This window comes from Canis lupus, chromosome 23 (genome assembly GCF_048164855.1).
Source record: "Canis lupus baileyi chromosome 23, mCanLup2.hap1, whole genome shotgun sequence".
Classification (NCBI taxonomy): Eukaryota; Metazoa; Chordata; class Mammalia; order Carnivora; family Canidae; genus Canis; species Canis lupus.
In genome coordinates this window covers 29,381,267-29,405,772 of record NC_132860.1, presented here as the reverse complement: position 1 = coordinate 29,405,772, position 24,506 = coordinate 29,381,267, and the positions used below count along the sequence as shown (strand labels likewise).

The 24,506-nt window shown below is 49.6% G+C and overlaps 1 non-coding gene across 1 annotated transcript; it reads right to left on the bottom strand.

The window, feature by feature from the left end:
- Positions 1-1,252: 1,252 nt before the first annotated feature.
- LOC140615667 (U6 spliceosomal RNA) lies at positions 1,253-1,359 on the bottom strand. The gene has a single exon (XR_012016150.1). It is a non-coding gene; the product is annotated as a U6 spliceosomal RNA (small nuclear RNA).
- Positions 1,360-24,506: the final 23,147 nt, after the last annotated feature.

Sequence of the window (24,506 nt, the reverse complement as noted above, 5' to 3'; positions counted from 1 at the left end):
ACTGGCCCACAGAGGTTCTCTATAGTCCTGCAACAAGCATGGAAGATACAGTGTCGTCCTCGGGATTCAGGGGAGGAGGCACAGAAGCATATTAAAGACCACTCCCCCACCCCAGTCTTGCAACAAAGATACTTTAATGTTGTTTAACCCTGTGTGGAGCAAACTTACTTCACCATGAGTCTATTTGTTTCAGGGAACATCTTTATTTGGGGGACTAGAGGGCTTTTTTTTTTTTTTTTTAATGTTAACATGTACCTATGGTTGGAATACATTTCAAACAGCAATGGAGTGTGCTGTGAAAAGTTTTCTTCCCAGCCTCGGCTCCCTTAGACTCCTATTTTTCTTTTTCCACAGGATAGCTCTTCTGTGTGTTTCCAGAGAATTTTAGGGTTCACAGGATATATGTGTGTGTGTGTTTTTTTTTTTTTTTTTTTTCAAAATGCACATGGAGGGGATCCCTGGGTGGCTCAGAGGTTTAGTGCCTGCCTTCGGCCCAGGGCGTGGTCCTGGAGACCCGGGATCGAGTCCCACATCAGGCTCCCTGCGTGGAGCCTGCTTCTCCCTCTACCTGTGTCTCTGCCTGCCTTTCTCTCTCTCTCTCTCTCTCTCTCTCTCTCTCTCCATCTCTCATGAATAAATAAAATTTTTTAAAAAATGCACACGGAGGCAACTGATAAGCACATCTTTTCTGCAGGCATATTCCATCCTAGGGATATGAGATATGTGTTTAGGCATTCCTCTAGTGATGGCATCAAGATCATTTCTAGTCTTTTGTTCATCTGAACTAGGTTGGTAAATATGGCTTGCTGACTAAATCCAGCCCACTAGCTCCTTTTTTTTTTTTTTTTTTTTTTTTTGGACCTTATGGTCCTCAAACTAAAATCATTACTGTCTGGTCCTTTGCAGCTCCAGACAATGCTGTAATGAATATCCTTACCTATTATTGTGAACACATGCAAATAGATCTCTCATAAATATATCCTATTCGGTCTAAGCCAATCTGAGGGGCATAGATCACTGCTTAGTTTATTTTTCTTCTATTTTGGGTGAGATTAAGCCATATTTTCACAGATATAAAAATGTTTATTTTTCTCTTTTTTGTAAATTTTCTTTTTTTTAATTTTCTAATTGGATAAAGAATATGAACAAAGGTATTTTTCTTATTGCTTTATAAAAATATTAAAGCAATTAGCATTTTGTCTTGTGTATAAATGTTTCCTCCATTTGTCATTTGTCTGACTTTGTTTATGTTTTTTTTTTTAAAGATTTATTTATTTTTCGTGTCATCCTTGCACAGGGGCCATGCTAATCTTCTCTGTATCGTTCCAATTTTAGTCTATGTGCTGCCAAAGTGAGCACTGATTTATTTTTTAGAGAGAGAGAACATGAGCAGTAGGGAAAGGGCAAAGGGAGAGGGAGAGAAATCTTCAAGCAGACTCCCCACTGAGCACGGAGCCTAAGGCTGGGCTCGGTCTTATGATCCCGAGATCATGACCTGAGCTGAAATCCAGAGTCTGATGCTTAACCAACCTAGCCACCCAGGTGCCCCTATGGTTTTTTGTTTTGTTTTGTTTTGTTTTTTTGTTTTTTGTTTTTATTTTTTTTGTTTTCATGCAGAGTGTTCTCATAAAAGTGAAGGTGAGTTCAAGTACTGACAGCATAAGTGTGGGAGGACCTGGCCTAAGCAGGCAGTTCTTGTTAGAGGAGTTCCTATTTTGTTCCAGGTCCCAGTCAGGTATTGGCAATCCAGTGGTGAATAAGATAGGCAGAGGCTCTGCCATGGTGGTGATGATGGGAGAGTAGGACAGTACTCAGTGGGACTGTCACAGAGATACCTCCCCCAGTTGGACCAAGGAATGAGGGGGGACTACCCAGGGGTCCAGGAGGCAAGAGGAGAGTTCTGAGCAACAATTCATGCAAGGCTAGACCTCAGAGAGATGGCAGTTTCAGAGTTCAGGTTCCTGGAGCCCAACCTGTTCTGGGTGGTGATGAGACAGCTGTCACAACGATGCCTGGCCGTTAGGGAGCAAGGACAAGGTCCAGGGAGTCTCTTTGAATTCCTGCGTGGACAGAAAATTGCCCTAGCAGGGCCTACCCAAGGTAGGAGTTTTGTCTCTTTGTAGAGAGGAGAAAAGTTACTCTTAGGGCTCAGTCATGGCCAGTAAAGACTAAACTGAAGTCAGTGGTTAGGACTGGTTGGGGCAGTGGTAAAGTGTTGTTCTAGGAGCAGCAGAATATGGGAAGAAAATGCTGACCTCTCCTGGAGTGAAGGCCTCTCCCTGCTCATCCATAGTCCTGGCCTTGTTCACACCTCTACAGAAGAATCAAATGGACAGTGAACCACCTGTGCAAGACAGGGTGGCAGCCAGATAAGGGAAGAAGAGGAGGCAGGAGGGAGAAATGATGAGAGAGAGGGGCTGAGACTCTCAGGCCTTGAATGCAGGTAAGGTGTCTAGAGGCTGATGGAGGTGATGAGGGCCAGGACACCTGGGAGCTGCTTTCCTGCCTGGAGCCCCACTCCCCAGGCTCCTTGTAGGCAATGACAAGAAAGAGAGGGGAGCCTTGGGGAGAGCCAAGAGCTCACAAACGTTCTGCTGTGCTTGGCCAAGGCTTCCGCCAGAGCCCGCTTGCCTGCTTGCTTGTTCTGAGGGAAGGATCTGATTCAGAAAGGTGGTTGCCCAGGGCTCAGGGCCAGGCCTGCTGGCTGCCAGCCTAGCACAGCGTCCTCACTCCAAGCTCCCCATCCTGGGGCCTCTTCATTCCTCTTTCTTTTGGTGCTCCCTGTTAGTGAAATTCCACAGCCTTATACTGAAGATTTACTCAGTGCTGGAGGCCACTGTCTACCTGAGGACCTGGGAGAGGGGGCGCACAGGATGGTCCAGTGGACACTTCATAGAGAGAGACACATGGAAGCTGCCCTGCACTGAGCACCTATTATATGCCAAGCACTGGGCATTTGTAGGGTTCATATTTAATCCTCCCAACAAACCAGCAAGGTAGGTATCATTATTTCCATTTTACAGATAAGAAAGTCCCAGAAACGCTAAGTGACTTGCCCAGGGATGATAGTAAGTCAACAGCAGCACTAGAATTCTAACTCAGATCAGCCCTGCCTGTGAATCTAATCTCTACTTAAACCCTGTAGTGCTTTGTGCAGGAAATGGCTCTGAGTCTTGCACACGCCTGGTACAGAGTGAGGTTCCCATGAAAGTTGACTTTTTCGTGTACTTTCTCTGCTGGGCCTTGTGAACTTCACAGCAATTCTTTAGGTCAGTAATCTTCCTGTAAATTTGACAATGGAAGTTCAGAGAAGCTGAGGAACTGCTCAAAGTCACATAGCTTGCAGCAGAGGATGGGGGAAGTTGGGGGAAATTCAAAAGAAGGAAGTGAGTTGGAGTGAACTAGCCTAAGTAATGACAGTGATTTTCAAGATGCTCAGGGTGCCAACTGAAGATGGGGAGTATCCCTGGATGCTGAGTAGTAGTGCTGCTCATGGGGTATTCAGCCCTGACTTTCAGTGGGCTCTCATCAGAAGAGCAGTGCTCAGGGGTGCCTGGGTGGCTCAGTCAGTTCAGTATCCAACTCTCAGTTTCGGCTCAGGTCATGATCTCTGTTGTGAAATCAAGCCCTGCTTTAGTTGGGCTTCATGCTTGGTGGGAGTCTGCTTGAGGTTCTCTGTCTCCCTCTCCCTCTGCCCCTACCCTTCCTCCAAAATAAAAAAAAATAATAATAAATCTTAAAAAAAAAAAAAGAACAGTGTGCAAATGGCTGGGCTCAAGACACACATGGCCCCATGTGTTTTTTATGATACTGCAGCAAGAAAGGGCTTTAACTGGGCCTATTTCCTTTTCTGTCAGATGAGGGCAGCTGGACTAGGTCTTTGATTTTATTTTTAAGCAGTGGAACTTTTCTTTTCTTTTTTTTTTAATAGAAATATTCTTTTTTTTTTAATTTTTATTCATTTATGATAGTCACAGAGAGAGAGAGAGAGAAAGGCAGAGACACAGGCAGAGGGAGAAGCAGGCTCCATGCACCGGGAGCCCGATGTGGGACTCGATCTGGGGTCTCCAGGATCGCGCCCTGGGCCAAAGGCAGGCGCCAAACCTCTGTGCCACCCAGGGATCCCGCAGTGGAACTTTTCTTTAAAATAATCTTAAACTGAAGCTCAATACTCTTTCATCCATTCAGCAAATATTTATGCAGACCTTCCACGTGCCGGGAATGTGTGGTTGACTGGATTTTCTTCCTAATTTGAGGCACTCTGACATATGGTAGAGAAATTAAGGATCCCCACCCCTCTGCTCAGGATTAGAATTGGCCACCTGAGCTACCAGAAATCCACACCCTCATCTGGGAGCCTACCCACCAGAGTTGACTTGAGAGGCTCTCTCTCTATGCCTACAGGAACTTAAAGATACTTACATACAACCAACCACATGACAGATTAGATGACCAGGCCATGGGCCCCTTGAAGCAGTCTTTTCCTGGCATCATTAATCAGAGTCTTGGCAGAGTTGTTAGAGACTGGGCATATGTATGAGGTTGGAGAAGCAGAGAGGAGGCATGGCCTAAGCAAAGCCCTCGAGGTGGGAAAGAAGCTTTCTTGCAGACACCAAGCACCCCTTCTCTCTCCTGTGGGCAGAGCCTTCTGAACAAGCCCCCCCTCCTTCACTCACCCCTGCCATCCTCTGCTCAGATCCAGGGTGCCAGCTTGGGTTTGGTGACAGCAGCCCCAAAAGAGGTGTTGGATGGCTGAAGCCCTCCATTGTAGAAGCTCTGGCACCTTCCACAAGCCCAGTTCGCCAAGTTGTCCTTCTGCCAAGCTGGAGAGTGGCTGGCTCCTGAAGGGACCCTCTCCAAGCAGGTAACTTGATCTTCCACAGCCCAGCCCCAGCCCATCTCTGAATACCAGAGCTGGAGCCCTGAAGAGTTTATAGCAACATGGCAGGACCTAAGAGCAGTTTTCAGGGTCAGAAGGAGCAGCTACCAGGAGCCCCAGAGCCAGGGTGAGTGGCAAAGAGATGGGGCTAACAGGCCAAAGACCTGGGGTCTAGCTCCAACACTTTACTAACTTGCTCTGTGACTTTGGATAAATCACCTTGTCTCTCTAGGCCTCAGTTTTCTCATAAGGAAGTCTGATAGAGGGTTGGTTCCCAGAAGTTTACCATTGGACTGGCCTGGGGCCCCGACACAGGTCTCCTTGGTCTATGGCATCCCTTTCAGGTAAAGGTCTGATTGCTCTGCACTGGGTGATCAGGGTGCTTGCTGGTTCTACGTCCCATGGTCGTCAGCCTCTCAGCTCTCACGGAACATTCTAAATGCAATGGAACTCCATTGGATGTAGTTTCCATTTCCTTCAAGATAATCAAGTAAAACAGGGTTTTCGTCAACTGCAGTAAAGCTTAAGAAAAAGCTAGATACAGAACTCTTCCTGTCTGAATCTCTAAATTGACAAAACCAATGTGTGAGTAATATTGTAAAATAAAATTGTGATTTTTTCTCCCCTGGAATTTTTTTCCACTACCATATCATTCTTTTGCTATCATAATTTTTTACTATCTTTTTTAACATCATTTTTAAAACTTTCATCATATCAAGTATGCTATTATAAACTTAACCACTGTCCTTTATGAAGATTATGCCTTTCCCATTTTATATGCCACTTATAGCATTAAAATGTCTTTTTTTTTTCAGATGAAATGATGGTGTGATAGTATATGGTAGTTCTCTGAGTAAACTTTTCACAAAAATCAAATACATAGAATATTCATGCTCACATGTGTCCAGCTTGATGTGTTGAACACACTCACTGAGTAACCATCACTCAGATCAAGAAACAACATAGTGATAGTTCTTTTTTTTAATGTTCTTTCCCAAGCAAAATAAGAAGTTGTGAACAACTGTACATTGTTCTCCCCACTATTTATTTAAAATGTACCTATTTGTAAAATCTAGCATTTGGGGACCTTCTGGGCTAGATGATCTAATGTCTCCATGCAGTGTGAGCACTCTGCCATTCTTTCTGAGCTCTTGGAGCTGGTGTCTTTGGATCTACACCAATCAGAGGGAAGTAGGCCTGGCCTGGAACTCTGCCCAACCAATGCCAGGGGATATGGAGAATCTGACCAAATATCCCTCCAGATGTGGAACTCAGCACTGCTGGCTGCTGAAAGCCAGGGCCAAGGGACAGTGAAGAGGAGTGGCTTTGGGCAAGAGATGCTGGGGGATGAATCATTTCTCCCACTCGGGCCTCTCTCCAGCCGCTTTTCATTAGCCATTATTCTTCCCTTCCACCCACTCACCTTCTTGGACACCTAGGAATCCCTAAGGGCTCTTTTGTGCACCAATAGTGCACCCCTTCTACCCCAACCAATTCACAGGCCATGCTTCCCAGACCCAGGAGATCGTTCTCCACCTGTTATATCTCTTTAATGATACACGAGGAAATCCTAGTACCTTTCTGAAAGGATAAGAACTTTTTTCAAAATCACACAGCCAGCTGAGAGTCCAGGAGGGCACATCCACTCTACCAAGGTAATGCACATTTATCAAGGATGTGCTTTGTGCCAAACACATAGGAAAGGGTAATTGTAAGGAAAAAAGAGCCTTTCTATTCAATAAGTATTGAGTATTATTCTGTTCAATAGGCATGTACCCAGCCCTCACTGCATACTGATCATTCACACATTCAGCAAATATTTATTGAGCAGCTTCTCTGTGCCATTTGGCTGCAGTCACCATCCTTGGGGAGTTCACAGCCTGGTAGAAAGGTTAAGGCCAGACAAAATATCTACAGATGAAGCTAGACAGTGATCACAGTAATGAGAGTGGAATAAGGGATGGGGGAAAGGAAGTGTCACATGAGGTGGCAGGAACCATGGAAGGCTTCCAGAAGGCATGGTATTTGAATTTGCTCTCAATAGATGAACTACATTCCACCTACTCAGCTCCCTAGAGCCCCCCAGAATGTTCCTCTCCCTCTAGCATTTCAGTATTGGTCACTAAGCCTTCTGCCAAAAATGACTGCCCTCCTGCCACTAGTGGCCTTGGCTCAGGGGCTTGTTGTCACTCAAATAAAAAAAAAATGTAGTGTGTACACACATAGTTTACTTTAGAAAGCCTACAAGGCTTGTAATATAAAGCAGCAGTCTCCCTGCCTAAAACACACATGTACCCACACCCGAATTCTCTGCTCTACAGAAGCAACTGCTTTCAATCCTATTTGCTTACACTGCTACTTCTTGATCTTTTAGTTTTAGGTTTCTTTCTCCTTGCGTTCTCTGTACCCACATGTCCATTTTGTGTCCCTCACCATTTGTCTTGTCCAGAATAATTACATCACAAGTTTGGTTGGAAGAATACTCACTGTTTGCATTACTAGGCCATATAAATGCTGTTGACAAGTGAGTCGTGTAATATTCTGATTACTATAGCCTTGATTACTTTTCCTTTCCTGCGTAACAGTTACAGTTATGTAATCTCTCAATATGTTTAAATGTGTTGGATAGTCTACCAATTTCTTTTTCTTGCAGAAATTTCTTCCAGAGTCTTCCGTCCTGTTCCAATCAGGATTAGTCGCTTTCTATTGCACAACCATTGGCCTGGGAACTCCTCTGTCCTTTATGGCATCTTTTCTTCCTTAGATACCATGTGCTCTGCTTTCTTGGTTTACTCACTTGCTCATTTCTGCTGAAGTACATCTTCCAGCAGCTTCCTGAGAAAGTATGCAGAGACTTCACATGACTAAATATGTCTTTATTCTATCTTCACCCTTCATAATCATTTGGGTTATTTGAATTTGCTCTCAATAGATGAACTACATCTTCCAAATGTTAGGCATAGGATTCTGGGATGGAAATAATTCCCCTCAGAATTTTGAAAGCGTCTTGCCATTGGCTCCTAGTTTCCATCTTGCTATTAAGAAATCCAATGCCAGTACAATTCTTAATCCTTTGTATGAAGCCAACCTCTTTTTTTCTTCTCTCTGGAAGTTTTTGCGATCCTATCTTCTCAGAGTTCTGAAATTTTGATGTCATGGTATCATTTATGTTCATCCACAGTGCTGAATCCTCAGTGGGTCATTTCAATCTGACATTCATGCATTTCAGTTTTAGGACATTTTCTTTAATGCTTCTTCCTAGAATTCCTGTTATTCCAATGCTGAGTTCCCTTAAACCAGCCCTCTAGTTATCTTGTCTTTTCTGCTTTCCGCTGCTTAGCTTTTTTGCTCTATTTTCTCAAATTTATAGTTCTTTAGAGTTTTCCATTTTCTGTTATTACAGTTTTAATTTCCAAGTGTTCATTTTCGTAGCGTCCCATTCTTGCTCATGGATGCAATCAATACCTCATCTCTTAGGACGTTAATGATGGTTTTCTCTTTCAAGTTTTCTATTTTTTGCATAGTTGCTATCTTCCAAGTTTTTTCCGCCTTGATGTTTATTCATGAGGGGCTGAAGGTAGCTGCTTAACCAACTGAGCCACCCAGGCACCCCAGTCTAATTGATTTTTTAAAAAGATTTTATTTATTTATTCATGAGAGATACACAGAGAGAGGCAGAGATACAGGCAGAGGGAGAAGCAGGCTCCCTGTGGGGAGCCCAATGTGGGACTTGATCTCAGGACCCTGGGATCACAACTTGAGCCAAAGGCAGAGACACTCAACCACTGAGTCACCCAAGTGCCCCTAATTTCTTAAGTAGATTTTCAAGCAATCTTCCCGTTTTTAAGCCTACCCACCCACCCAATTTCCAGAAGTACCTGGTACAGCCAACTCCTGAGCCATTTGCGGGTTTCACAGTGTAAATTGGGCTGCTTTTCAACTTTCTTTATTGCCTGTTTAGGATTCAGTCAGTTACTATTCTTTGTTGGCTGTGTCTGGTTTCTAATATTTTGATAAATTCCTTTACTGTTGTTTTAGTTGGTTTCAGGAAAGACCACAGTGTGTGCTCAACTTGCTATCCTTATCCTATTTCAATTTTTAAATGAATAGAAACAACACATTTTAGAGCAGAAATTCTCTGCTGCCAAGTTATAGAAGTCAACAGTGTAACCATGGCGTATGGAAGAGAGCCTTCCCCACTGGTTCTTTACCTGATAAGACCTTTCTTGGCTCTCAAATCCCAGGCCAAAAGCCACCTTTTGTGATGCCTTCCTCAGTCTCCCAAACTTGTATCTGGTTTTACCCAAGTTGGGTATACTAAGTGATAGACATTATAGAACCTTACATACATTATTCCATTTAGGCCTTTACACTTTACACCTATGGAGATGCAGGGGGCTCCACAGACCAAGATCCCACAGCTAATGAGTGACAGGGAGAGATTTGAACTCAGGTCTGTCTCTACCACCGAACACCTTTTGACATTATTGTTAATTTTGAGGAGCCCCAAAGGTGGAGCCCATATTCTGATGGGGACAAAAAAAAAAAAAAAGGCACATATACTGCAAAGTCAGCCGAGGCACAGGAAAGGAGTACCAAATGGGAATAAAGATGTTGAGTGGTGTGCAGTTCAGAGGAAGGAGGGCTTCATCCCATGTCACTGAATCATGGTGGGCCTTACAGAGGAGGTGGACCCTCAGCTCATCGCCACCTCAGGCTGGCTTCTCTCCTTGCCTAGAGGATTGGAAATGACAGCAAATAATAAAGATAGTGGTGGTTTAGTTTGCAAAGCACTTTAACGCAAATCTGTTTGATATTACAGAACCTCGTGGGCTGAATGTTATTTCCACATTAGGCAGGAGAAAACAAGGCAAAGAGGTTAACCACCAACTCCTGGTTACCTAGCAGAAAACCAGAATTCAATCTCATCTTGTCCAAGTTCAGCCTGCTTCCCCTACCCCATCCATGCTTGCTTGCGTTGGTTGAGAAGAGCCTTCCTATTCCAAAATATCTCTTCACCAATATTTCCCAATATGTGCTGTATGGCCTGTTTGTTCTGGGTCCCACTCTAGGCCTGTGTACTCCCTGGAAGATGGGGTCCTAAAATCTGCATTTTAACAACCGTTTCTCGATTCTCAGGCTCACCTGAGAGTTGCCCTCGGCCTACAGTGATGCCAAAGGGCGCAGTGATCAGAGCACCGACGCAGGAGCCAGCACCGCGCTAATCGGCTCTCTCAGGACCGCCTCAGTTTTCCTCCTGTGAAGTGGGCCGAGTCCCTGAGCGCGGCGGGGTGTTCACCCCGGCAGCTCGGTGAGCGCCGCTCCTGCCTCCCAGCCCCGGCCGGCCTCGCCGCCCCACCCCGCCAGAGAGGAAGCAAACAGCTGGAGGCTCTCCGCCTCCAGGCTGCGGTCTCCTCCTAATGGGCTGCGGACGGGCCCTGAGATGGGGGCTCGGGCCGCTTTCCGCACGCGCCGACCCCCCGCCGGCGACCGCAGGGAACCCGAGGGCTCGGCGCATCCCGCCCGCCGGGCAGTCGCGGCCCGCGCCTCCCTCCCCCGCCGCCCCCCGGCAGCCCATAAATATTCCCTGGGCCCAGAGGGGGCGGAAACGGACTTTCCAGCGCGCCTTCTGGCACTGGCCCACCGTCCCCCGCGTGGAACCTCGCAGGCAGCAGCCTGCACCGCAGTCCGCGCCGCCCCGCCTCACCAGCCGCCGGGCGCCTGCGCGCGGATCCCGGACGGGGGACCTGGAGCGCTCGGCGGGCCGGCCTGGGCGCGGACCAACCCGACCCGCAGCGACAATTTGCAGGAGGGCCCCCACTCCACCCGGAGGTCAGGGAAGGCCTCCCGGAGGTATTGAGGCTTAGCTCGGAAAGATGAAAGAATGCGCTGGGCAGAAGGGACAGAAAAGATGAAAGAATACAATGGGCCCAAGGAACAGAGTATGCAAAGGCCAAGAGAGTGGCGTTTGGAGGAAATTACCCTCTTTTATGTCACAGAAGTACTGAGTTCAAGGCTAGAGAGACCATCAAGAGCCAAGGAAGCAGGGTCTTGTAAATTATGCTAGGCGGGTACTGTAGGGTTCTAAGCAGAACGTGTGACTTGGCCAGATTATTTATTTGCTTTTAAGAAAGACCACTCTGGCTTGGTGTGGGAGGTGGAACTGAGGGGTTGCAGGGACATGAGTGAGAAGTCTGTAGGCAGAGGTCATGGTAGCTGGGCCAAGGTAGCTGCAGTGGGAATGGAGAAAAAAGGATAGACTGGAGAATTTCTTAGTGGATTGGGTAGGACTCTGTGATATGACAAACCGGATATGGGGATCAGGAAGTGAGTGATGGGTGGATAACCCAGCCTTTCCCCGAGTAGGGAGCAACAGGGAGGATGGTGCCTCCTTCCACAATGAGTCCCTCCTGGAAAACCCTCCTCTTTCTCTATCGGTCCAATTTGGATTTAGAGCCTCATTCAGTGTCCTACCTCAACACCTCCAGGAAGCCTTCTCTGCTTTCTTAAGGATCTCAGAATATCAAAGCTGTATTTGGTTATTTCTGTTTTGATTAGTTCTAGAACAAATTTGTATGCATCAGTCTTCAAGGGAGCACTGCATGGTGGTTAAGATCACATTAGGATCTTAGCTCTCCTGCTGACTGTCCTCTGTGACCCGGGAAAGTCAGTCATTTCTCTGAGCCTTGTTTTCAGCTGTATATTGAGGATAATAATCCCTCCCTTGAAGGATTAGGATTCTATATGACTGGCATATGGTATATGCTCAGTGAGTGAGCTTTTCTCTTTCTTTTTTCCCCACTTGGGTTGATCACCCTGGAAAACAAACAAGGTCCTCTACAGTGTCCCCTGAAACTTCTTGTCCGGGCGCTTTTGACTAGAGGTAACAGAGTGGGGTAACAAAGATTGTAAGGCCAAGAATGGGAAGGCATGGGTTCCTGCTGAGGACTTCCTGTTTAAGCAAGTGAGGATCCCCTTGTCTACCTTGGATAACAGGGAATGGGCTGGATGGCCTCTGAGATCCCACTGGTGCCCTTGGTCATTCAGTTCTGGTGGAGTTCCCTAGCTCCCAGGAGGCACTAAGCCCTGCGGGATAGCAGTGCTTCAATCCACTGGGACCTGTTTAGGTCAGAGCCAGGCCCCTGGGACTGGTGGCGGCTTCCCAGGTGGACAGTAGGTGGCGCTGAAGCTCTGTTTATCCAGCCTCAGGGGCGAGGCTACCTGCCCCTCACCTAGGTGGGTGAGATCCCGTATTCAGCTGGGCCCGGTGCTTTTGGACTCTATCTTCTGCTGATGAAGCTCTGAGAAGGGCTGGGCTGGTCTGGGCTTTGTCCTCCCTCCCTCCTCCAGAAGCTGGGAAAGCCACTTGATTGCTTTAGAGACCCACAGGATGTGTGTGCTGGGAGAGCCTCCAGGACTCTTCTGGCAGAAGGGAGGGGCTTGTCTGAGGGGGTTAATAGCTGAGGGGTGGTTCCAGTGGGCTGGATATAGCAGGTCATCCCTTCCTTTCCTCCTCCAAAGGCCCTCACCAGTTCACCTCCTCCCTGCCATCCCTGCCACGCTTTCCCATCTCACTCAGTCATCTCAATCATCTGGTCTGCCAGGACCATTATACCAGGCTTCTCACAGGTTCCTGTCCTGTGGGTTTCTTCTATGGCTGCCTGGGCTTCTCCCCACCCCATCCAGCATCCCCACACACACACCCCCGCCATTCCAAGGATTTTCTCACACATAGATCTAACCCCCACGTTCCCCTGCAGAAGCCCTTCCTTGCCCCACCACCCTGGAGGTACATTAGTCCAGCAGTCCAGGCCTTTGCAGCAAGGCCCTCTCCCTCTCCCAGGCCTCAGCCATGCAAGTCTGCTCTCAGCCCCTCACACCTTCACCCACGCTAATCCTCCCTTCATTGCCTTACTGTCGAACTCCTGTTCCTTCTCTACCACTCAGTGGGGCCTCTGTGATGTGGGGGCTCAGGTGCTCCTCCTAGGCTCCTGTGGCTGTGACTGCAGTATGTGACTGGGCGCCCCTGTGCCTGTCTCCTCTGCTAGGTGACCCTAAGAGGCTCTGGGTGGGGACCCTGGCACAGGGTTTGGCCTCCTGTTGGAGCCCAGTCTTTTTGGGTGAATGACAAAGAATAGGTACACTGGGAGGAGCATTACCAGATATTTGCACACTCCTGTGGATCAGGCATGGTGTGCACACACAGCCTCACAATCACCACAGCATGGACAGGTCAAAGACTGCAATTATCATCTCCATTTTATAGAAGAGGAAATGGAAGTGCAAAAGGTCACATGGCCACTGAGTAAGTGAGTGGAACCTAGCTCAGCAAGCTGTGGGCAGAGTAAGGCCTCAGGCCACTGCTGAAGAGGGCTGCAGGGCAATGGGAGCCACATGTACCCGAGGATATGAGTAAGGCTACTGTGGTGGTGATCAGGAGACCACTTGGGGCAGAGGGCCCTCAAGAAATAAGGCTTCCACCCAGTCTTAGAACATGGGGAGCCCCCAGTTATTCTGAGCCAGGCAGGGACCTAGGGCCTGAGTACCAGAAGTTTCATGTGGCATCTAGGAGGCAGAGACCAGAGGCTGGAAGCCAAGGAGGAGGTTGACTTGGTGATCCAGGGAGAGGCAAAGCCCAGCTTAGCAGGAGGCTCATGGTCTGGGATCAAGCCGGGCCAAAATAACAAGACTTTCCAAGGAGCCCTGTGGTCAGCAGGCTGGAAGCCAGGAAGCCAGAGGTAAGGCTGCCCACAGAAGGAGGCAGGACAAGCTGCAAATATTTGCTGCAGAGAAACCCAGGGGCTGAGGCCAGTCAAAAGAAGGGGCCTATAGAGTTTCTCAGGTTTCTGGGTCACAGTGTCAATAATGGTCTTCAACTTGCTGTATGACATTGGTGTGGTCTAGGTGTCAATAAGGGAAATTCTAGCTGGGAGTCCCCCAAAGGGCCCATCTGTCTGGGTGCCCAGTCTTGAAGTTACATGGAAGTCAGAAATAGAAGGACCCTGATGCTTAAGCCTGAACCCTTCATTATCTGAAGGAGAAACTGAAGTTCAAAGAGGCAATGTCTGCACAGTCTCATAATAAGCTGGGCACAGAATCCAGGTCTCCTGATTCCCTGTCTGATTTGATGGCGACTTAAAGCACATTCATTCCCTCCTGTTGTTCCAAGACTTGGCTCAGGGTCTTTGGGGGAACCCTTTGGACATCATTTGGTATAACTCCTGGGCAGCCCTATCTTAACCCGCACCCCCTAGGAGGGAGTGTTCAAAATGTCTTACTGGCTTAAATTCATTTCATGTAGTGCTAGAGAACTTCCCTCTAGCTGCAGTCATCTGCTTGGGGATGGATGTACTTGGGGCAGGGCAGTGTGAGGAGTTGCTGGTTAGGAGTGGGGTGTCTGCCTGGCGGCAACACCCAGCTCAGCCTGACGCCTGCCTGCCCGCTGGCATCACACCAGTTTATGAGGTCATCCTCTCCCTGGGAGGCTTGCTCCCAGGGGCTCCCATAGGGTCCTAGTCAGGTCTCCCTGATTTTGCCAAGGGGTCCAGCCACTTCTGGAAGGTAACTCTTCTCCTGGGTCATCAGTGTCAAGATGGATCACCTCTTGCAGACACCCAGTTCTGGATCATGGGGCCTCTGGTCACTGCTCCCCAGAGGCCACCAGCTTGCCTCAGGGTTCATGAGGGGCAAAGCATCATCCCACCCCAAGTAGGGAAATCAGGCAAGTTTTAACAAGCCCCCAGAACCTCTGTTCATGGCCTCCTGGCTCTTCCTCAGGCCCTGCCTCATCCCTGAAACATCCTCTCCCTTCCAGGGAAGGGGCACGCTGATGGTGCTCACCCACTGGTCAGGAGGAGAGGGACAAACATTTACTGAGCCCCTGCTGTTGCCTGGTGTAAATTCCCCTTCACAGAGCTACTCTACGTGATGTGGGTGACACCATCACCGATGACCAGCTGAGCCTCCAAACTGTCAAGCTGCTTAGTGGGGGAACCAGAACTTGAATGTCCCTATTAGTATATGGGGAAAGATCATTATGGTTTTTTCTTAAAGTGATTGTAACTGGCAAGAATAACCATATATTTCAGCTAACACACAGTAGGGGCTCACTAAATATTTGTTGAAGGAATGAGTGAGTAAGTGCACTTTTGTTCTCAGTGGCTGAGGGCACTGGATGAGGATCTGCCCCTATTGGCATTCACGCCCCTGCTCAGAAGGCAGAGCCACCCTTGTTTCTCACAACCAACTGAGGTGTCATTTCCTCTCCCTTTGTCCCCCACCATTGAAGGGGAGGCATGGCAAGAGGAAGAGGACCATGATTTGGGTAGAGGCTGAATTACCAGTAGGGTATCCCCTCCATGGGCTCCTGCGTCCTGGCCTCCTGCATGGCTCTCCTACTTCTGTCCTCCTGCTCAGCTGGGAATGCACCCCTAGGAACTCCTCTTCTCCTACAGACTCTACCTGTTCCAGGGAGCCTCCTTGCACCAGAGCCTGGAGTGGGCCTCTGCCGGGACTCCCCCAGCCTTGTGAATTGTCACACAAGCTCCATGTTGTCATTGACTAGTTATGTGGTTGTTTCCCCATCAGACCAGGGAGTTCCCTGAGGGCAGGGCTTGTCCGCAGCTCCCATGACGAGGCCAGGAAGGAAGGTTGTTGAACCAGTGAAGGAATGAATGAATGAACAAATGAATGAATAAAGAAACAGGCAGGGCAAATATTCCCAATTGGCCAGCCTGGGGCCTCAGTTCTGCTACCAGCTGGCTGGTTGACACTGGGCAAAGCCTGTTCCACTTTGGTTTCAAATATCCCATCTGTCCACTGGGGTCATGGGACCTTCCACCCGTCCCTCAGAAACCAGGAGTGATGGCTGGGCTGAGTGCATCCGCAGATGCTCAGCATGGAGCCGCCCTGCTGTCCCTGTCCACTTAGCCCTAGGCCCCACTGAGGGAGGTTGTCAGGGGAAGGACCCATCAAGTTTCTTTAGCCCCACGCCGCTGCATATCGCCTCATTCCAGAAATGCTCCATCTCAGCTCTGATCTCTCTGCCCCAAGCAAGCCTGCTTGGCCAGCAGACCCATTGACATCAGCCTGGGCTTGCTGGGGGCAGACTCCATACGCCTGCCCCAGGGTCAGACAGCGTCTGCAACGCTCTGCAGGTTACCAAGCCGCTCCCCACCCAGTCTCCCCACATCCCAGGGGGTCAGGCTCTCAGTCTTCATCTGGTCACCAAGGAAAGTGGGACCTGCAGAGGGAGGGGCTGGACTGGTCTGGAGTGCCCAGTGCCCAGTCGCCTAGCTGGGAGTCTGAACTCGAATTGTAAACTCCAAACTGGTTTATTGTAATCACCAGTGCCGCCTGAAGGCGTGAATTTGGGCAAGTGGGTAATTTCTTCTGGGCCCCATTTCTTTATCTGTTTTGGGAAGATAACTGGCCCAGTAGCCCTGAAGGTGCCAGTTAAGATAGAGGGGCCACTTGTGGACAATGTCTAGCCTGGGAGCCAGACTGGGCTCTGCTTCTCTCTGAGCCTCGGCACCTATCTGTACAAAAGGGGCCCAGGCTATCACCTCACTCCCCCTATCCACTCCCCACCCCCAGCCTCACAGCCAGGGTTGTGTCTATAGTAGCAGCCTAGGTACCTGCCACTTTTCAGGCCTGGGTTGTGGGTGTCACAACCTGAGAGAGCCTCAGGCTCTCTCGTTCACCCAGTAGGGTCATTGTCCCAGGCCTAGGCTATGCTGTTATTGCAGAGCAGACCCCCACAGGGCTCTTGCCCTAGAAGACTCACAGCCCATCTCCAAGCTGCCCCCCACTTCTCTGTCCCCATCCTGGACATTTCTTCCCAGATCCAGATTCTTCTATTTCACAGGTGCCTGGACTTCAGCCCTGGGGGGTCTCACAGACTCCTCAAACTGGAGCACTGGAGCACTACCACACCCGGCCTCTTTCTCTTCCAGCTTTCCCCAGGCTAGTGAATGACCCCTGAGATCTCAGCCTCTTTCCAGATTCCCTTCTCCCTCTCCCTCACGTGGGACACCTCAACAAACAAGCAGTCAACTCTGAGGATGCTACCTCCAAATAAGTGTCTACTATTTCTGTAGTTTTCTCCAGTTCCACCATCACTACCCTCATTGAACCCCCATCAGTAAAGTTTTCCGGTGATTGGGACAGTTGCCCAGCCAGTCCCTCTCACCCATCTTCCATGTGGCAGTGGGATGTCTTTACAAAATGCAGACTTGACCATGCCTGTTGAAATTCTTCTAGGCTTCCCATTGCCCACAGAGGAACACCATGCTCTTTGGGTCAGTGTCTAGCAGTGCCAACTTTCCAGCCTTCTACTGTGTCCCCTTGCCCTTTATGCCTGGCCTTCTTTCAGCTACTCAAACTCCTGCCTCAGACCCTTTGCCTGGAAGAAGATGTCTTTCTACCCCCTACCCCCGCCTCCACCCCACTTCATAGTATCTACTGCTGGCCAGTTTCTTCCCTCCATCACCTTCCCGGAGCTGTCTTACCTGACCTCCTGAATCTAGTTAGGTTCCTCTGTGTACTCTCTGACCTCCTCCCTCTCTCAAGGCCATCCTAACTTCTCCATTTCCTACCTTCCATTCCTCCGCCTAGGTTTATTAACTACCTACTACATACCAGGCATAGACATACAGTGATAGACAAGAATAAACCTGGCTCTTGCCCTCATGGAGCTTGGTGTCTAATGAGGAAGACTTAAGACTAAGACATTAGACGGAGAACACCCAGTAAACAACTACACATCGGGACAAGCATTTGTCACATTTCACATGGCATCTGTCATGGGTTGGCTTCCTTGAGGAGTGGCCCCTAGAGTGGACACCAGCACACAGGCTATTTATTAGGAGTGCCTTCAGAACTCCCTGTTGTAAAAGGGGAAAGGAAATAGCAGGACTGGGCAGGAGGAGAAGGCAGGCTGTGATCTAGTCTCATGAAGGCCTCAGCTGACCCCATGGGGGCTCTGGAACTAGAAAGAGGATTTGAGCTGTCCCAGTTTGGAGTGAGGAGCTGGGCTGGATTGGTTTTTGATAAAGCCTGACCCTAGGAGGGGGTGTGACCTCGGGGGAGATGTTTGTCTTCAGCAGAGCTGGTCTCCCAAAGGGCTGACAGCAGAGGCAGCACTCTCGGCCCTCATTCCTGAAGAGGGACCTGGCTGGCTCAGCACAATCCATGACACATGGGGAAACGAGCTCACAGAGGTTCCCAGGTTTGTCCCTGATTGCTCTATGATTGCATGGCTTCTCAGCCTCAGCTTATCTGCCCACTTCCAAATGTCCTTTTTGCCCTTGGCATCTGCTTTATCCTGGGGGAACTGTGGAGGCATCTGAGCTCCAGTGGATCTCAGGGGTACTTCAAATAACCCAATGATCCAGTGCAGGGGTCGGGAGGGGGTAGTCCCTCCGTCATGTGGGGACCTGGCACTCAGCAGGTTGTGGCAGAAGTCACCTCTGGGGCACAGAGGGAAGGGCGAGATCTTGGGCCTCCTGCTGGTGTTAACTCATAACTATCCTCACTCGGCCTTCGGTGCCATCCCTGGCCTCCCATACCCTTTGGAGGCATGGCCTGGGTACTGGCTGAGGGCCAGCAGGTGATGTAAGTAATGTGTTTTAGGAGAAAGGCAAGCCAGAGCTGGGCCCTGCCATTCCCAAGCTCCTGGTTTAGGCAGGCTAAACAACAAAACAAAACAAAGCACCCAATTCCCCAGCCACCTGGGAGGATTTATCAAGCCCTTCACCTGTGCTCTGTGTACATTGCAGGTAGTTCTCACAACTTTGGGAAGAGGTATAGTTTATTACCCCATTCTAAAGATGAAGAGACTAAGGCTGAGAATGCTGAGCTGTGGTGACTTACACAGTGATGTCCAGTGAATAAATGGTGGGTGGTAGGCACCTAGACAGTAGAAAAGAATCCCACCTGAAAGGTAGGAGTGGAAGCTGGGAGGGAGTCCCTGACCTGAGCCACTGCCTCTTTTTCAGAGCCCTGGCAGCTGTTTGGGAGGGCAGAGAGAAAATCCCCAGGGCCCAGGACCAGCTAGGTCAGCTAGAGCCTGTACTTGGAGGTGTGCTTGGAGGTAAGACCGGTTAAAGTTCCCTCAGCCACAAAGCCCTACATGAATCTTGTCTGACCCTTTCTGCCTGGCTTCTGCTGAGTCCTGGGGGTTGAGGGAAGGGAAGAAAGGGGGGAGCAGAGCCACTTCTCCCATCTTGACCACTAACTACAAAACACAAGTTGCATCTTGGGCCTGATTTCCAACTACCCTGCCCCATGTGGAGATTCTTCTTTCAAGGGACAGGGGTTTATGATCAAGAAGACTCTTCTTACCAAAGGTTGGGACTTGTCAGGAGCTATTCGAGTGTTGTCCTGGCTTAGCTCTGGGTTCAGATGCTGCTTTAACTGTGGTACACCTCATGTGTGCTGAGCCCTGTGGGGGTGTTTATAAGTCGGTGGCCTCATCCAATTCACACAGGGGCCCATGGGGAGAGAGGCTGTCACTTGCATTGCTCTGGTGGGGAGACTGAAGCCCAAAGAGGTGAAGGGACTCACCCAGACCTCCTAACTCTCAGCCTAGGGTTCTCTGGATTGTCCCTAGCGACATCCATCTCCAAAAGACAGTACCTATCTCTTACAACCCTTGAATTCGGAAGCAAATTCTAGCCGGTGAGAGCCTTTGGTTTGGGTTTCATGCCTGTTGGGGAGAGATTTTGGTTGAATCTGCCACTCTCACTTTCCCCATTTATTAAATGGGTATTAATATTAGGAGTGGTGCTAATAAACAAAAGTGCCTTTCAGGATGCCGAATGGTTCAGGGGTGAGCACAGGCGGAGGGCCTGAAGCGTAGGAGGGCCCTATAAAGGTCGGTTGGTATTTTAGGGTAGGTAGGGGAAGAAGTAGGTCAGTAAATGCTTGGCCTCCCCACCCCCTTTAGGGCCTGCATCTCCTTGCCTCTTCCTGACAAGGTCCTCAGTACTGCCTGGGCCGCCCTGTGGGGTGTGGTATGCACACTTGCATTCATGCATGGGTATGTGGCATCTGCCCTCAGACCAGGGTCCCAGGGGCCCCGAAGACCATGTCTCCCCTCCAGATTGGGGCTCAGCCCAGAGGGTTCTGTTCATGGTGCCTGATTGCTTAATGAGCTTGGCATCAGGGTTTGAATAATTGCACCATAAAGTATGTAAATCTAATCATAACAACACCACACTGGGCAACCTGCATTCTCTCAGCTCTCAGGTGCCCTAATCCTGGGACAAAAGTTCTGTGGGAACCACACTGCCCAGCTCCCTCCCACTTTTCTGAAATTATAACTACAGTGTGTACCTTGGCCTCAGCAATTACAGTTGCACAAAGGACTCCCCACCCCCACACCTCCGGAGTCTCACAATAACAATGAGCGAACATTTACAGAGTGCTTGTGACACGGAAGGCATAGTTCCAATCGGTTTACATCTATTAACTCGTTTAATCCTCCTAATAACCCTGGGAGATAAGGAAACTGAGTCTCTAAGGGGCTGAATAACGTACCTAAGCTACTCAAGTGAGAAGGCCAGAAATTTGTAGGAAGGGAAAGAAACTGAGGCACAGGAAGAAGAAATGGACTTATCCAACAACTCGTAGTAATCCAGGGTTCACCCAGGTCTCTCGGGGCCTCCTCAGCCATGTCTGGGGTCCGTAAGGGCCAGAGTGTCACCCCAATGTGTGACTGTGTGGCTGGAGTATGTATGTATTGGAGGTGTGGACCCGGGCCTCATTCTGGGAAAGTCAGGGGACACAGCCAAAGCAAAGAGCTATTTTAAGGCCTCCCTTGCCTTCCCTGCTCCCCACGTCGCCCCTCTGCTGAGCCCGGCTGCTGGGACCCGGGGCCTGGGCCAAGCAAGGAGAGCTTGCTCGGAGAGCAGAGTGAAGTCTTGGCTCCAGGACATTCACACCCAATGAATTACTTCAACGCTAGATTAGACTTGCAGGCTTGGAGCAAAGTGATAATAGGGCTCAATTAAATTAATTTATATGGACTCTATGCTCCGGGCCCCTCCCTCGGTGTTGGGGCAGGCCTGACCCACCACCCCAGCCCTCACAGGCCCAGCCCACGCTGGGAATTTTGGATAGCTGGCGGCGCTGGGTGCGGGGGCTGCTCCTTCAACGGTGGGAAAAGCAGTGGTGGAGCTGCGGGTGGGAGAAACCAGGATGGTTGTTTTGTGTTGATTGTCAGTCTGATGTGCAGGTTGGGAGAAAATGACCCTAATGAAACAAAGACTTCAGGAAGCTCACCCCTGGTTAGAGAAGGTAAGGCCTGGCACGTCTGGATGAGGCCTGATTCCCAAGGTCCTAGGGAGGGACCTTGAAGAGATCACTTGGGGAGGCCCTTCATGATCTGGCCTGTGTCCCTCACCATCCCAGGCAAGGGACACGTGTCCGTGAGCAGCTGGGGATGAGACAGGGCCTGCTCTGTGAAGGATTCACGGAGTGCTCCCAACCCAGCCCCTGTCTGCCCCTCCCCCAATTCCCCCACTTCATCTCCTAGCCCTCTTCCTTCTGTCCAACATGACTCCACCCTACTCTCTAGGGGCAGATCTGATCAGGACGGAGCCTGGCACAGAGGTGACATTGGGAAAGTTTAGATCATCTCGAGTGTCCTGCAGCACTAATGCCATGACTCTATTATGGTCTCTAGCCCAGGCCCAGGGTGATCGTTCAGCTGCACGAGCTGTACTGGGTAAAGAGCCCTCATTCTCATTCACTGGCCTGAAAGGAATTACTTGCTTTCCATTAGTTTCAGTTTCCCGTTTTGCAAAAAGTGGGACTTGCTGTCCTGTTTCTGGTGCTCAGGGACTCCAGCAGTTTTTGGTCTTGCTGCACCAAGTAGAGGCCGGTGCTGAGACCGTAAAGCCGAGGGGGACAAAGGTGGGCCCTCTGAACTGAGTCAACCCTACAGACTGCTTGAGGGATTGACCAGCACTGGGCCTCTCTTGCTGTCTTTTCTCTGACAGGCAGGGCTCATCTCACAAATATCTGTCAGGTGCCCAGTGTGCATTTGTCCTGCCTCCACCTCTGCCACAGATCCTCCACTTTGGGGTCCCAGCTGCCATCTGCAGGACTAGAAGCTTCTGTAAGGCCTGCATGGCTCTGAGCCCCAGAGAGTGCCCCAAAGGGTCTGGGAGTAAAGGGTCTGACCTAACCTCCTGTTTTTTTTAAATCCAGATCAAGGAGTTTAAACTTCACCTCAGAAATGTGGGCATCTGTGCAAAGTAGGAAATGGCCTCGTGGGCTGGGGGCTAGGGCAATGAGCCGGTCCTGAGAGGCCTCCATGTGGGGTCCCTGTGAGCAGGCTCTGCTTACCCCAGGGCAGGCCCATCTCTTCCTCTGGCATGGACGAGCTATTTTGTCTTCTTCAGACTTTCCAACGAGCATTTCCAACCCTGGAAAAACCCACCCCGCTCCCATCCTCCCCCACCACACTCCCACCCCCTAAGGATGCCAGGCTTTTTTGGGGGTTGTAAATTTATGGCGGAAGCTGAGGGCCAGGCCTGGCAGACTTTGAACCTCAGCCTCACACTCAGCACCCACCAGGGGCCTTTCCTCCAGCCAGCAGGAAGAGCAGGCCTTTGGCCTGGAAAATGAAAGGCCTCTGTGGGGAAGCAGGAGCCTTTGTAACTCCCCCTGACCCCCGGCTCACCCCTCCAGGGCCCCAGAGGCAGGCCTTGCTGGCTGGGCTGCAGGAAGGGCTGACTTGAAAGCCCAGAGCCAGCTCAGGCCCTCCACTTCCACAGGCTTCCTCTGCATCTTTCTTTGGTAAGGACAGCTGATGGGATAGAGACTTAAAGTTTAGAGTCACAGCCTTCCACCTCTGTCTTCTCTGGGCCTCAGTTTTCTCTTCTGTGACAACAGGGGGTTAGATAAAGTCATCAGTAAGTTTCACAGAGGGTCTAATGTTCCACTGCATTCCACATTCCTTTCTGAGCCCCTGTTGTATGCCAAGGCCAAAGTCAAGAGAGATGCCCGGGCCTGCTGGTGGGTGGGAGCGGGGAGGGAGACAGGGAGTGGGGCTGAAGAAGTCCAGGACCAGCTTGCTTACTCTGGAGGCAGGAGGAAGGAAGCCAGCATGACTTCCCACTGTGGATGAGAGCTGAGTAGAGTGCTGGAATTACTGATACATTCATGTATTGATTAGACAAACATTAGGAGTGCCTACTGTATGTTGTAAAGTACACTAGATGCTGCTGCTGCTTCTACTGCTGTGTGTGTGTGTGTATGTGTGTAAAACAATGACCATGAAAAATGTAACCCTGAGAATAGTAGTTTTCATTTTATTTTTTATTTTATTTTATTTTTTTTAGAATAGTAGTTTTCAAATGGACACAGAGGGAGGGCATTACAGGCAGAAGGGGCACGAGGCAAAGACAGTAACTCATGAAAGAGCATGAGTTTGGGTTTGGAAAAGGACACAAGGTTGTGTGTGGCTGAAGCTGGGAAGAGCTGTATGCATTCTGGTGTAAAGGGCTCTGGAACCAAAGAGACACAAGATCAAATCCCCACTCTGCCCTTACAAGCTGTGAGACTTTGAAGGTTGTTTGATTGGTCTGAGCCTCAGAGTTTGTAATTCTTCCTTCTCAGGGTTGTAAGAGTCACATGAAAGGATGTAGGGAAAGCACCAGCCCAGTGTCTGGCAGAAGTCAGTGCAGATATAACCAGTGGGGGCATAACCAATAAAATTTCCTATCAGTCAGAGTCTTTTTACTATGGAGGAAGCTGCCAGATGGGGCGTGAGCTCCCTGTCATGGAGGTATGTGAGCTGGACTAGGGTATATGTCAGGGAAGCAATGAGAGAAGATCTTGAACCAGAAATTCCTAAGGTCTTCTAGGTCTCAGGTCTGTAATTCTACCAAACATGTATGGCCATCTATCCCGAGACATCCTTGTAGAGGTCTGAAACTAGCACCTTTGTCCCACATTTGCTTTTCTCCAGACTGACCTGGCCCAGAAACCTCAACATTCTCTACGTGTTCTGGGTACCAGAACTGCCACCTGCCTGGTTACGTCCTCTGACCATAAAGCTCCACTCCCACATGGGTCACCACTCTCTAGGAATCCAGTCAGTATGAAATAGATTGAGAAAATCACCTCCCTGGCTTTGGGCACAGTCTCTATTGATGTGGCCAAAGAAGTCAGTGGTTGTTTGGCAGCCTGCCTTTCACTCAGCTGCAGCAGCAGAGACCCACCCACTTTGGCTAAATGCTCTCAGACATCTCAAGATTTGTAGAAGCACAGAGCATTCCAGGGAAGTGATAAATCCTTGTGGGATGAATGAATGAAGTGTCTGACTTTTGGCTCAGGCCAGCCCTGAGGAAGGAAATCCAGAGAATTAAGGGGTGCAGAAGGCTCTTCGGCTGGGGGCCATGTTGCAGTTTTTCCCTGGGAGCTCAGAATGCTTCCTGTCTCCCCATTCATCATCACCCCACCCTGCTGGATGCTTTCTATCTTTACAATGCCCCTCTTTGGGGGATGGAGTGGCAGGCTAATAGACTCATAGAATCACAGGTTGTCAGTTCTGAGGGGCCTCCACAGAGAGTTCCATTCAACCTCCTCATCGTATAGATGGAGAAACCAAGACCAG